This window comes from Furipterus horrens, unplaced genomic scaffold, assembly GCF_987537825.1.
Source record: "Furipterus horrens unplaced genomic scaffold, mFurHor1.1.pri manual_scaffold_1, whole genome shotgun sequence".
In the NCBI taxonomy this organism is placed as follows: domain Eukaryota; kingdom Metazoa; phylum Chordata; class Mammalia; order Chiroptera; family Furipteridae; genus Furipterus; species Furipterus horrens.
This window is the reverse complement of record NW_028327171.1, coordinates 156,595,060-156,607,004: the sequence shown is the minus strand read 5'-3', so window position 1 is coordinate 156,607,004 and position 11,945 is coordinate 156,595,060. Positions and strand designations below refer to the sequence as shown.

General features: G+C 44.3%; 1 pseudogene; it reads left to right on the top strand.

Annotated features, from left to right (window-relative positions):
• The first annotated feature begins 9,753 nt into the window (after positions 1–9,753).
• On the top strand, positions 9,754–10,820 carry LOC150022105 (proton-coupled zinc antiporter SLC30A2 pseudogene; annotated as a pseudogene).
• The last annotated feature ends 1,125 nt before the right edge of the window (positions 10,821–11,945 follow it).

Genomic DNA, 11,945 nt, shown 5'->3' with positions numbered 1-11,945 from the left:
TTAAATCTCTACTCGATTTTGACATGTCTCTGCTGTGAATTCACTGACTAATCCCTGCCTTTCCTGACCCTACCGTCCTTTTACAGAGGCCTTCCTACTTCTGGCCCCTGACCCTGGCCTGTCCCAGCTTGGTTTGTTGTTCCCATCTTGGCTCAGACAACATCTAGTGATCTCACCCTACTGTGGAACCTAGATAGGACTGTTGTGTTCTAAGAGGTCACCAGTCAACAGGGTGTTTGGAATTCAAAGAATTCCCCCGTGGAAAAAATTATGACAAATAGTGGTATGGCTCCCAGGCCCACCCACAAAGGCCTCTTTAACTAACCATGGCGCTGGCATAACTGTCCTAAACCACGGAGTCCTCTAAGTCTAGAGAGGTCAATCCAAAGGGAAATAGGCAAGAGGGTGGAAGTCCCTGGCAATTTAACACTCCCAGGGAAACATGAGGGAGGAAATTCCAGTGGCAGAGGAGGCAAGAAACAGATTGAACCGGACCTCAGTGGTTAACCACGCAGAGGTGAAGTTTGCAGGGCAGAAGGCACCCCTGTCCAGAGAGGGCTCACAAAGCAGGGTCTATCACAGACTGGGAAGAATCCAGAGGGAGGGGAGCAAGGGCCAGCCCTCTAGATCTTTCCTAAGCAGAATAATATTAGGGCCGGTCTCCCTTAGCAGCTGAGTGCTCGCCCTCCAGATCACTCTGTCTCTCTCTGGCCCTGTTCCTATGAAGTTTCTGATTCTTCTCTGGCCCTTTGACCACCCACATTAGCCTGCTTACCGGAGGGCCCCTGATTGCTGTCTTTTTGCAAAATGAGATTGATTTTCCTTGGTTTGCTTGCTTTTTGGTTGAAGGAATCATTTGTTTAGACTACCCCACCATCCACCCATTTCACAGCCTTACCTTCAGTAAGTGCACCATGAATTCCTTTATAAAAATCGCCCACTCCCATTGAACACAGACTGGGGGGTTTTGATCAAAGTGTCATGCCCTCTCCCAGCCAAAGGAACTGCTAAGGAGATTACCTTCACTTCCTCTGGGTCTGGCTCGCTCTTCAGCCTTGCTTCCAATCTGCAAGCGCCTTCCTAGCCTTTCAGTAAATTGCTTTGTGGTTGTGTCTGCCAATGATCTTTAATATGTGCATAATGTCAGAGTGTTCTGTTCATTGCTTATTTTATACTTTCTAACACACTCCCTGTCTTGGCCCCAGTTCACTCCTGTACAGATTCTGGCAATTCTGTACACGCCCTGCCTGCATGGTACCTCCAGATCACTGCCACTAGGGACCCACTGTGACCCCTTTTCCCTTTGCTCTTTCCAGCAAGGTTGTGCTGAATGAAGTAAAGGCAAATATCCATAAAGTTGCTTTCTTAGCCCTGTCATTTCTTCTCCTTCAAACACAGTACATCCCAGTCCTCTAGGTCCATATGTCTCACAGTTGGCTGTGTGACTAAATTAAAGGCAGACTCACCGGCCTCAAACCCAGAATTCTGCTTGAGTAGGTCTGGGATGGAGCCGAGAAATCAGCATCTCTACAAACTCCCAGGTGATGGCGAGGCCCATTGTCTGGGAAATGACACAGCAACGCAACTCCAGTCATTCCACGCACTCATTAACTTGGCCATTCACAGGGCTGGTGCCCTCACACAGTCCTTGGGCCACACGATCGCAAGGTGTTCGGGACATATTTCTTTCACTTTTCCTGAACAAAGAGGGACCCTTTGTTAACAGGAATAATAAGTTTCATTCCAATGAATCAAACGGCAAATTTAAAGTTACTTTTTGCCAAGTTGAATCCTGGTTTTAAAAAAAAAAATTGAGTGGTGAGGCAGGAGGAAATCTGCATATTGGTAAATTTGCAGATATGTTGGTCACTATTTGACAATTGAAAAATAAAAACCCTTGTGCACAATAATCTAGTAGCCATTCCAACCTACCTGGTTGAGGGGAACAGAAGTAAAACTAAGAGAATCAGATTCGTAAGCACTCAGTATGTTAAACTGCCCCAGAAAAAAGCTTTGTGCATCCAACTGAGGGATCTCTGCATTGAAGGTGGGAGGAGGGACCATCACAGAACACAGAAGAATTTTCTAGCCCTTGTTTCTGTCTTTCTGTGCAATGAAAAATAGCAGAAATGTTGCCAGCCAGACAAAGCAAATGATTTTTCAGACTTCTGAAAAATATTATGTTACATGCAGTTCTTAATACTATCTAGCATTAATCTAAAACTAACACCCGCAGTGTGTTTCATGATTACGAAATGATACAACATTCTCAATGTCTGGGAACAGACCTTTTGCATGGGAGGTGGCCAAGATCGCTAGAGAAGAAGCTTGTTTTTCTTTGTTTTACATTTTCTTCTCTAACATCCTATCACTCCCTTCTTAAAAAAAAAAAAAAGAAGAAGAATTGGTAGTAGCTGCTCTAGTTTCTGCCCTTAGAAATCTGCTCTATTTATTAACTACTCCTCCGGTGAAGAAATTCCTCTGAAATTCCTTCAGGGCCTGGCTGCCTTTCAGCTTCTCTTTGCACATTCCTGCCTCTATGTATGTCACCATCTTAAATAGCTGGGCCTTTTGTGTTTTAATAAGGTCTCTCTGTAATCTCTTTCTTTCTTTTTTTTTTTTTTAAGAACACAGACCTAGTTTTGCTAAATTTCTGAATACCTCAGATTGTAAAGCCCCCATAATACTCTAATTATTTTCTGTTTTACCTCATTTGTGTCCTCCCTGGTTGGCTAACAACATAAAGACTAGAACTTACCTCGTTACAATAACTTCTTACATTTCTTACATTGTAATCAAAATAATTCCTCCAGGCTGGCATTTGAATTATCCGCCACCACACACTTGCATCCCCAACCCCATAGAAGTACCATGTGAAAGATTTAGATGTGCCTTGTTCATAGAATCTAATTTTCTGGTTCCAAATTTCTGGTACTGACTTTTTAAAAAGGCATTTTCCTTGCTAAGTTTGTGACATGTCCAAGCATTGCACTGTCTGCATAAAAGAAAACTAAACATCGCAAAACATGGTTCTGATTACTATCAGCCAGAATTTACCAAGAAAGGGGAGGGGAGGGGGGAAGAAAACTGCAAAAATCCTATTGGTCTTTCTTATGACAAGGGCATCTTTGAAAAGGTTTCAGAAGCTTTTAGGAAGAACACCCCACCCTTAGGGTATAAGCTGTCAGCAAATATCTCATCTTGATTTTACCCAGATGGAGGCTTTCAAGGTGTAGTCCTATGAGAAAATCACAGAACTTGCCACAAAATCATTAAAGTGAAGTATTTCATAAATGCCTCTCCCACCACCCTTCCCCACTCCAACCTCACTCTCTTTCTTAAATTACCTCCAGACACTTGGTTGTTAACTAGCAAAACTCAGTAATGGAGCACCAAATTCACTGGCTCTTTGTGCTGGTTCCTGAGCAAGGTTAACAGTAACTGTGTCACTTATTGAAACACCCTCAGGTTCTACTCAGCTGGCCTTCTAATGTCTCCCATGGAGGCCCAGTGCACTTTCCAGGCAATGGGCTCTGTATCAGCTGCATATGTCACCGCCCTGAATAGTAACACATCCAGTGCTAACTTGAGGCTTAACATGGCCCTCCCCTGGCACCTTCAGTGCTCTCCTCCCAGCATGAGATCCTCCTGTACTTGTACAGAAAATACCCACTATCAGTGATTTTTAATTTATGGGTTTGCACAGTCATAAAGCCCTATATGGCGTAGGCAGCACTGTGATTTTCTTGCTGAATTGTGTTCTACTGTTTACGTTCAGCACACACTGTACCCTTAAATTGTGTCACACACATGAAAACTGACTCTTAGGGAGAGAATTATTTAGACATTTTATTGGAGGCAAAGTTATATTTGAGGCTCTCCCTACAACACTTGGCAGTGGCAGCTACAGTTTATGTCACATAGCATAATTCCCCACCCCCCTTGGAACACAGCTCTCTTTCCTTTGGGGAGCTCCCATGCTCCCAGTGAACCTAGAGGCAAAGCTCCACCACTACCCCTGAAACACCTGGGGAAGTGCCCAGGGGCTGCACAGATCACAGGGCATTGTTGACCCAGAACTAGGCCAATTAAAACCTTTCCCTGAGAGTTATACTCACGTGCTGGATGAAAGAAGCCCCCTTGGTTCAGCTGTTGGCCAAAATAGTTTATGCAGACCTGGAGCTAGTGATGGCCTCCTTCTCTGCCATGTGGAGATAGCCTAGCAGCAAGATGTGGCCAAGCAGAGGCAAGAGTTTAGAGGTTAGTGCCAGCCATTACTGGAATCACCCCAGCTGGGCTGGAAACACTGGAGTGCTACTTGGCTATGAGGTAAGAGGGCAGGCTAGATTTTAAAACACTTTCCCAGAAATAGCTTCTTATGGCACAGTGTGTTAAGAGAACAGCTTAACCCCAGACAGAGCTAGGAAGTATCAGACCCATCTTGCATTGTTCAACCCCTCCTGCCTCAATTCACATCACACATCTCACCCTACCTCAGTTTCAATTTTTAAAAAATTATTATTGAAGGGGCCCACTCTGTAACAATTCCCCCCTCTCAGATTTAAGACTCTATATAATCTTATAAAGGACAGTGGGTGAAGATCTTGTGCTCCTCTAGCTGCTTCAAGCTAGACATGGTCATCGTCCTACCTACCCTTGGGCCCAGAAATTCCTAATAAGAGTGGGGGTGTGGAGTGGGGGGTGGCCTTCCCACATGAGGAAGGATCTTGCAGACTCCAGGTCAGTTAGCTGTCCCTGGGCAATGGCATGCTCAGTTTAATAAGCTGGCATCCTTGTTGTATTCTGGGGGCAACATATTTGGCAACAGGTTAAAAGGCATCATTAAATCCATAACCACTAGATGACAAAAGGCAGGGATTAATTTTTCAATGTCCCACATTAGGAAAAAAAAAAAAAGGCTTCTTTGGAGGAAGGTGTGCAAGCCATGTCACACCTGTCCAAATCCCTTTTGCCCACTATGCTTAGTTTGGGCTGAGGGGAATATTTTAGGTTTCCCCCCTCTCAGACCTCTGGGCCCTTTCTGTCCAAGCTATTAGGATAGAAAAGAGAAACCAGTTTTAAAGTGAAGCCTACAGACCACCCCATGCTTCACCAACCCAGCCACTTAGTTCCGCCAAACCGTTGAGTCTCAGGAGGCAGTGATTCAGACAGCAGGACTTCTCTGTTTCAAAGGAAAGCTTAACTTCAATTCCTTTCCAATTTAAAAAAAAAAAAAAAAGGTAAGTGTTCTTCTATTCTCCTCAGCACCCAATTTATTTTCAGGCTGTGTTTGGTTGGTTGTTGATTATTTTGTTATTCATTGGTGTTATAGTCTCAAAAAAAAAAAAATTCCAGATTACTAGAAATAACTATTGCAAATGGTACTTTTTTCTTTAAAAAACAAAATAAAAAGTAGCTCACCTTGAATTCTTTGAAAATTCTTTAAGCAAGAAAAGTTTTATGATGAAATCTGCAAAAAAAAAAAGGTATATACTTAAGGTATGTTAATCAAGAATTTCAGTTAAAACATATTTTTAATAAATTCTAAACCAAAATTTAAGTGCCCTTAATTCACCCCCGTAATCTTGTGCTAGGCAAAGTTCTAACATGGGCTTCAAGATTTCCATCTCATGATGTACATGCTCTAGATAATTTCATCCCTTTTCTGTGGGAAGGGCCTGTAATGGGATTGCATTCTCATAATTAGTTTAAATTATGTGGCAAAGGTGAAGGGATTTTTAAAAATTTAAAAAATTTTTCCAACTACAGTTATTCTACAGTATTATGTTTCAGGATTACAACATCATGATTAGATATTTACATAACTTACGAGGTAATCACACCAATAAAAGGTGAATGGATTTTGTTGACATAAATGAGGACCCTATTCAGTCAACTTTGAGTTACTCAAAAGGTTACTATCACATTGTAAGGTACATAAATGTTAAATCACTGTGTTGTACACCTGCAACTAATATAATATTGTATGTCAACTATACTTTCATAAAAAGAGAAGTTACCTTGTGCGAGTCTGACCTAATCAGGTGAGCCCCTAAAAGAGACTCAAAGCAGCAACAGCTACTCTCCACTGGCCTTGAAGAAGTAAGTGACATGTTGTGAAAAAAGACACGTGGCTAAGACCTAATAGCAGCCTCTAGAAGCTGAGAGTGACACTCAGCTCACAAACAGCAAAAAAAGGCAAAAAAATGGGGGGCAATATCAGTCCCCAAAATCATAAAAAGACTGAATTCTGACAAAGAAAGGAAAAAGAGAAGGGGAGGGGAAGGGAAAGAAAAGAGTTTGGAAAAGAACCCTGCACCTCAAATTCAGTCACAGTCCCAGCCAAAAACTTATTTCAACCTCAACAGACCCTCCACAGAGGACCGGTTAACCCATACATGAATTCCTGACCCACAAAAACAGTGAGATAATAGATGTTATTCTAAGCCACCCAGTTTGTGCTAATGTATAATTCAGAAGTAGAAAAACAATACAAACTCCATAGAAGACAGGTGCTTAATATTGGAGGATGCCCACCTAGCTAGAAGTCAAGAAGATACTACGAGACTTTCATGAAGTTGATATGAGTGTTTTAAGGAAGAAAAAAAAAGTCACTGTTCAGAAGGAAGAGATCAAAAATTTGGCAAAACAAGCTGTGAAAAGGAAGGCTGAGAACTAACAGTCGTGTTTGTAGCCCATGGGAGAAATAACTGGCTAGGATCCTCGTACAGGTATCAAAAATTCCTACTGTGAGAACATAGGAGGGGAAAATGGGTATAAAACATAAAAGAGAACTGCAAACTTATGAATAACATTTATCTTTTGATTCTGATTATGAAAATAATACACACTGAAGAAAACTGAGAAATGAATAGCAAAGACGGTATAAAAGAAAATGCGTATTTGTCACATAGTTGTAAGCATACACATTATGCACCTTGCTTTTTTAAAAACCTAGTCAGTCAGTATTATCCTAGGTATATGTCATCTGCAAATTGTCATCTATATAATTTTAAAGGCTGCATATTCCATCTCCTGGTATGTGCTATGACTGTGATTTACTTAACCATTTCCTTATTGTTGGAAGTTAAAGCTGTTCTTAATTCTAAAATACTCTAAACTTGGGGAAAATCTTTAAGCATCAAAATTTGTACAAAATAGTATTTGTTCTTAGAAATTACTGCCCTAGCATTTGACTGAATTCCCCCCACTTTAAAACAGTCTAGAATCAACCTAACAGAGGTTCCTGTTGTGTACAATCTTATTTTATCCTTAGTTTCCTCTGTCCTTAGGTATTCTTTCTGTTCAAACATGCTATGGTTTGATCTAGATTACTTGTTCTCATTGCAATTTCCCCCTCTGGGAAATTTGTTCTTTCCTGGCCTCTCATCCTATGTCTCTTCTGTAAATATTAAGGTGTGATATGAGATTTGTTCTAAATAATGTTTACTTTCTTCTTTAGTAAAAGGCATATTCCATCTCTAAGAAAGCTTAAATATTGTCATTGTTGCTAATAACTCATTTTCTGTGCACATGCGAAATAATCTCTACCAGTCTCTGGGCGATCTTCCTACCCTCCCATCCTATGACTTCCATTTGTCATGTTTTTCTTGCGCTCTCTTCAGTTTACGTTGTGACCTCTCCAGCTTGCCTCTGTCTCTGCTGTCATATGTTTACACTCAGCACAGGGAAGCCACAGAACTAGCAGATAGTGGCTTGGTCATGAAAGCAGGTTTTGAGGTCTGGTCCACCTTTGATGAGTGACTGGCACCCCAAATTGGAAAGAAGCCCCATAAGGAAGATGTCATGCACCGTGTCTCTAGGAGGTAATGTACCATGGGTTTTATTGGATCTATATGTCAGAGTCAGACCTGAGGTGAGGTGTCTAGGACTAGGTAGTAATATTTTTAAATTTTCCCAAGTGATGCTAAGGAGCATCCAGGACTGAGAACCATTACACCAGCTTTCTGTTGTGTGGAGGCAAGAAAAAGAAATTGATAAGGAATGAAGTCCTCTTACATAACCAGATGCTTTTGTGGTCCTCTGTCTACTGGCTTTTACTTCTTTTCCCGCTAACACTGGACTAACCTCAAAATCCTCTGGCTTCCTCATAGGGCATCCTTGAGAGCTCTTCAGAAGGCTCTAAGTGCTCCTCCACTGCCCTGCTGTGAGAATCCACTTCCAGCTAAACCTCCTAACCCCTCCTCAGCTCTCACCATCAGCCTTTCACCACCTCCCTTTACTGTTGAGGTTCCCCCAACCAGGGTCCTCTCTCCTGAGTGGAGCAAAAGCCTGAAGATTCCAGCCTAATAATACTTGTGTGCCAAACTATGGCAGTGCAGGCTCTTCTGTTGCACTCTGTCCTGTCATTTCTGTCCCATCCTTTTGTGCCCTGCTTGGGCACAAGATGGGTAAATCAACATGTCCTCAGCCTAAGTGGACATCCAACTAAGGTCTTCCCACAAGATCTTGATGTCTATACACAATATTAGAGTCCCACCCACCTATTTAGCTTGGTAGAGGTTGGGTTACCCTTTGTTTGTGGTGGTGAATAACCCCAGACGATGAACACTGAAATCCTGATTACTCCTACTCTCTTTGTTCTCTCTCTTCCACAGTATTCTGCCTCTATAGCCTGGTTTGGGGTTGGAGGTAAAGCTGTTTTATGGCCTTAGAATAAGCCCTGAGACAGCTTTTGTACCATTTTTTTAGAAGCTCTTTTTAAGGTTCCACTGAACAGCAGATTCATCTACAGCATTAAAAACAAACAAACAAACAACAACAAAAAAAAAACTATGTCCCCAAGTTCAAGCCTTAGAGACCTTTTTGGGGGGGTGGGGGGCTGAGGTAAATCTTGGATTTTTGTTCCCCTTTTCAGCTTTTTTGGGGAGTTAAATTTTTTTGAGATAATTCTGCAATACCTATGCAATTATAAGAAAGAGGAAAGAGATCCTATGAAGTACCCTTTACCTGGTCCTCCCCAAAGGTTACATCTTGCAAAACTATGGTACAGTGTCACAGCAGGATGTTGACAGTGGTAACAGTCAAGATACAGAACATTTTCATCAACACAAGTTGTACAACTTAAAACCACTAATCTGTGTACATAATTTTTGTCATTTCAAGAATGTTTATAAATGGAATCATGCCGTATGTAACATTTTAAGTTTACCACTCAACATTTCTCTGAGGATTCAGGGAGGTTGTTTCAAATATCATATGTCAAGAATTTGTTCCCATTCCTGCTCTCTGGGTATCTAAAGTGAATTCCTACAAACCAAGATGGGGGAACTTCTCCTGGGACTCGGTCAGCCCCGCGCAGCAGTCACGCAGTCCTAACTCAGGGCAGGCGGTTGGGCTTTTTGTCACAAGCCAGGTTGTGGAGTCTGGGTGTTTGGAGGCAACTCCTGGGTGTCCTTTGCGGCCGGCCACCCACTCCTCCTTCCCTGCGGGCTCTTGCACACGACGCACGGCGGACCTCTTAACACCGGATGGTGAGGGCGGGATAAAGCGCTGGACGCGCGGAGCCTGGGAAGGAGCTGCGCGATAGCGGCAGCAGGACTGTCCCAACGCTGCCCCGGTGCAGCCCAGGCTGTGCGCGCACCGAGGTGGTGGTGGTGGTTGGGGGTGGGGGGTGGGGGTCACGGGGACACGGGAGAGGCACGCAGGGCTCTCCCAGCAGATGAGTGCGCGCTGCGCAGCATCTGCAGCACAACTTGCAGGGCTCACTCCGTGGGGCTGGCACGGGGCCCTATGAAGGTCACAGTTAAGCAGCATCTGTTGGACGCCAGGCCTGAAGCCTGGTCTCACAAGGGATCTCTGGCAGGATGGGGCTGGCTGGACATTTGTGTCCCCACCTGACTCGGACTTGCCATCCACTGAGCTGGCCGTGCAGAGCAACAATTACTGCCACGCCCAAAAGAGTCCTGGCAGTCACTGTGACCCAAGAAGGAGCAGGTCTGTCCCCGGCTATCTATGGTTTCTGCCATCTATCTGCCTGATGTTCACAATTGGGGAAGTCAATGGTGGGTACCTAGCACACAACCTGGCGCTCATGATGGATGCAGCCCATCTACTCACTGTCTCTGCCAGCATGCTCTCCCTCTGGATGTCCTCCCTGCCAGCCAGCAAGACCATGAACTTCAGCTGGCAGTGAGCTGAGATCCTGGGCGTCCTGCTGTCTGTGCTGTCCATCTGGGTCATGACTGGGGTACTGGGGTACCTGGCAGTGGAGTGGCTGATCTTGGAGACTATGAGATGGAGGGGAGGACCATGCTGAGAATGGCAGGCTTCGCTGTGGCCATGAACATCATAATGAGGTTGACCTGTCACCAGTCTTGCCATGGGTACAGCCAAAGCCATAGGCATAGCCATGAGGCCAGCCAGCAGCAGGAGAACCCCAGTCCCAGCTGCCTTTAGCCATGTGATAGGAGACTTGCTGCAGAGCTTAGGCATCCTGGTGGCAGCCTATATTTTATACTTCAAGCAACATACAAATATGTAGACCCCATCTACACCTTCCGCTTTACTATCTTGGTCCTGGGGACAATAACCTTGACCATCTTGAGAGACGTGATCCTGGTGCTAATGGAAGGGGTCCCAAAGGGCATGGGCTTCACAGCTATTCAGGATCTGTTGCTGTCGGTGGAGGGAATGGAAACCTTGCACAGCCTGCATATCTGGGCACTGACTGTGACCCAGACTGTGCTGTTTGTCCACATCACCATCACTCAGAACACAGATGCCCAGGTGGTACTGAAGGCAGCCAGCACCTGCCTACAGGGAAGTTCTGCTTCCACACCATGACCATCCAGAGCTAGGACTACTTTGAGGACTGATTGCTTGGCCAGGTGCCAACTGGGGCATGGACAGGACCTGCAGATGGTGGGGAAGAGTGTCACCCAGGCCCAACCAGGGCTCCATTTACCTTGGCTATGTTATAAATCAGATTGCTCTCCTGACCTTAGCTCCATGTTCAGTGTAGAGGAGGCTTGGTCACACCAGGAATGAAGCTCTTCCTTTGCCTCCCCAATCTGAGTATAGCCAGCCCCAAGATGGGGACTCAGCCAGTGTAAAGCCAGTATGACCCGATTCCTCCTGCTTTGGGGTCAGTTTTTGGTGGGGATGAGTTTGGTCCTAATCCTTAGCCAATGCTGTCTTACCACCGGCCTCAGGGAAAGGCAGTGAGGCACAACGAGGGCTGCTGGAGTGGAGCTTGGCCTCAACGTCCCCTGCCCACCTGCCTCGTTTTCTTTTCTCAATCTGTCTGGCTTTTGCCTTATGAATCTCTAAAGAGGCCTGGGAACAGAGCCCCCTTCCTCTGTCTCTAACAATGATCTGAGTTAAGGAGACCCTATGGTTTGGGGTGACATACATAAGACAAGCTAGTAAGCCAAGCTATTTACAGCCATCCAGTAAATCTCAAAATCCTATCTACCTTAACCAAGGATGCCTGAGAGTAAATGGTTTACATTTCTTCCCAACCAGAGGATAAACAGCTTAAATCACCCTACTCAGGGAGATAGAAAATAAAAATCCAATTAGTGTCATTTGTGTCCCAAAACAGATGAAGTCAGGGGAATCAATATCATTTTGGTAAATCAGTAAAAATTGATAAATGTTCTATTGATAACCACCCTTAAGGACTCCCCTAAACTCTCAGCCTTTAGAGCCCTCAAGGTGCCTCTAGCCAGGTTACTCAGTTGGTTGGAGCATCATCCAGTACACCAAAAAGTTGGGGGCTCAATTCTCAGGACACATATCTGAGTTGCAGTTTCAGTCCCTGGTCGGGGCATGTATGGGAGGTAACTGATCGATGTTTCTCTCTCACATTGATGTTTCTCCCTCTTCCTCTTTCCCCCCCCTCCTCTCTCCCCTCTTCTCTGTCTCTCAAATCAATAAATATACTTTTTAAAAATTTTAAACCCTCAAGATTAAGGACCCAG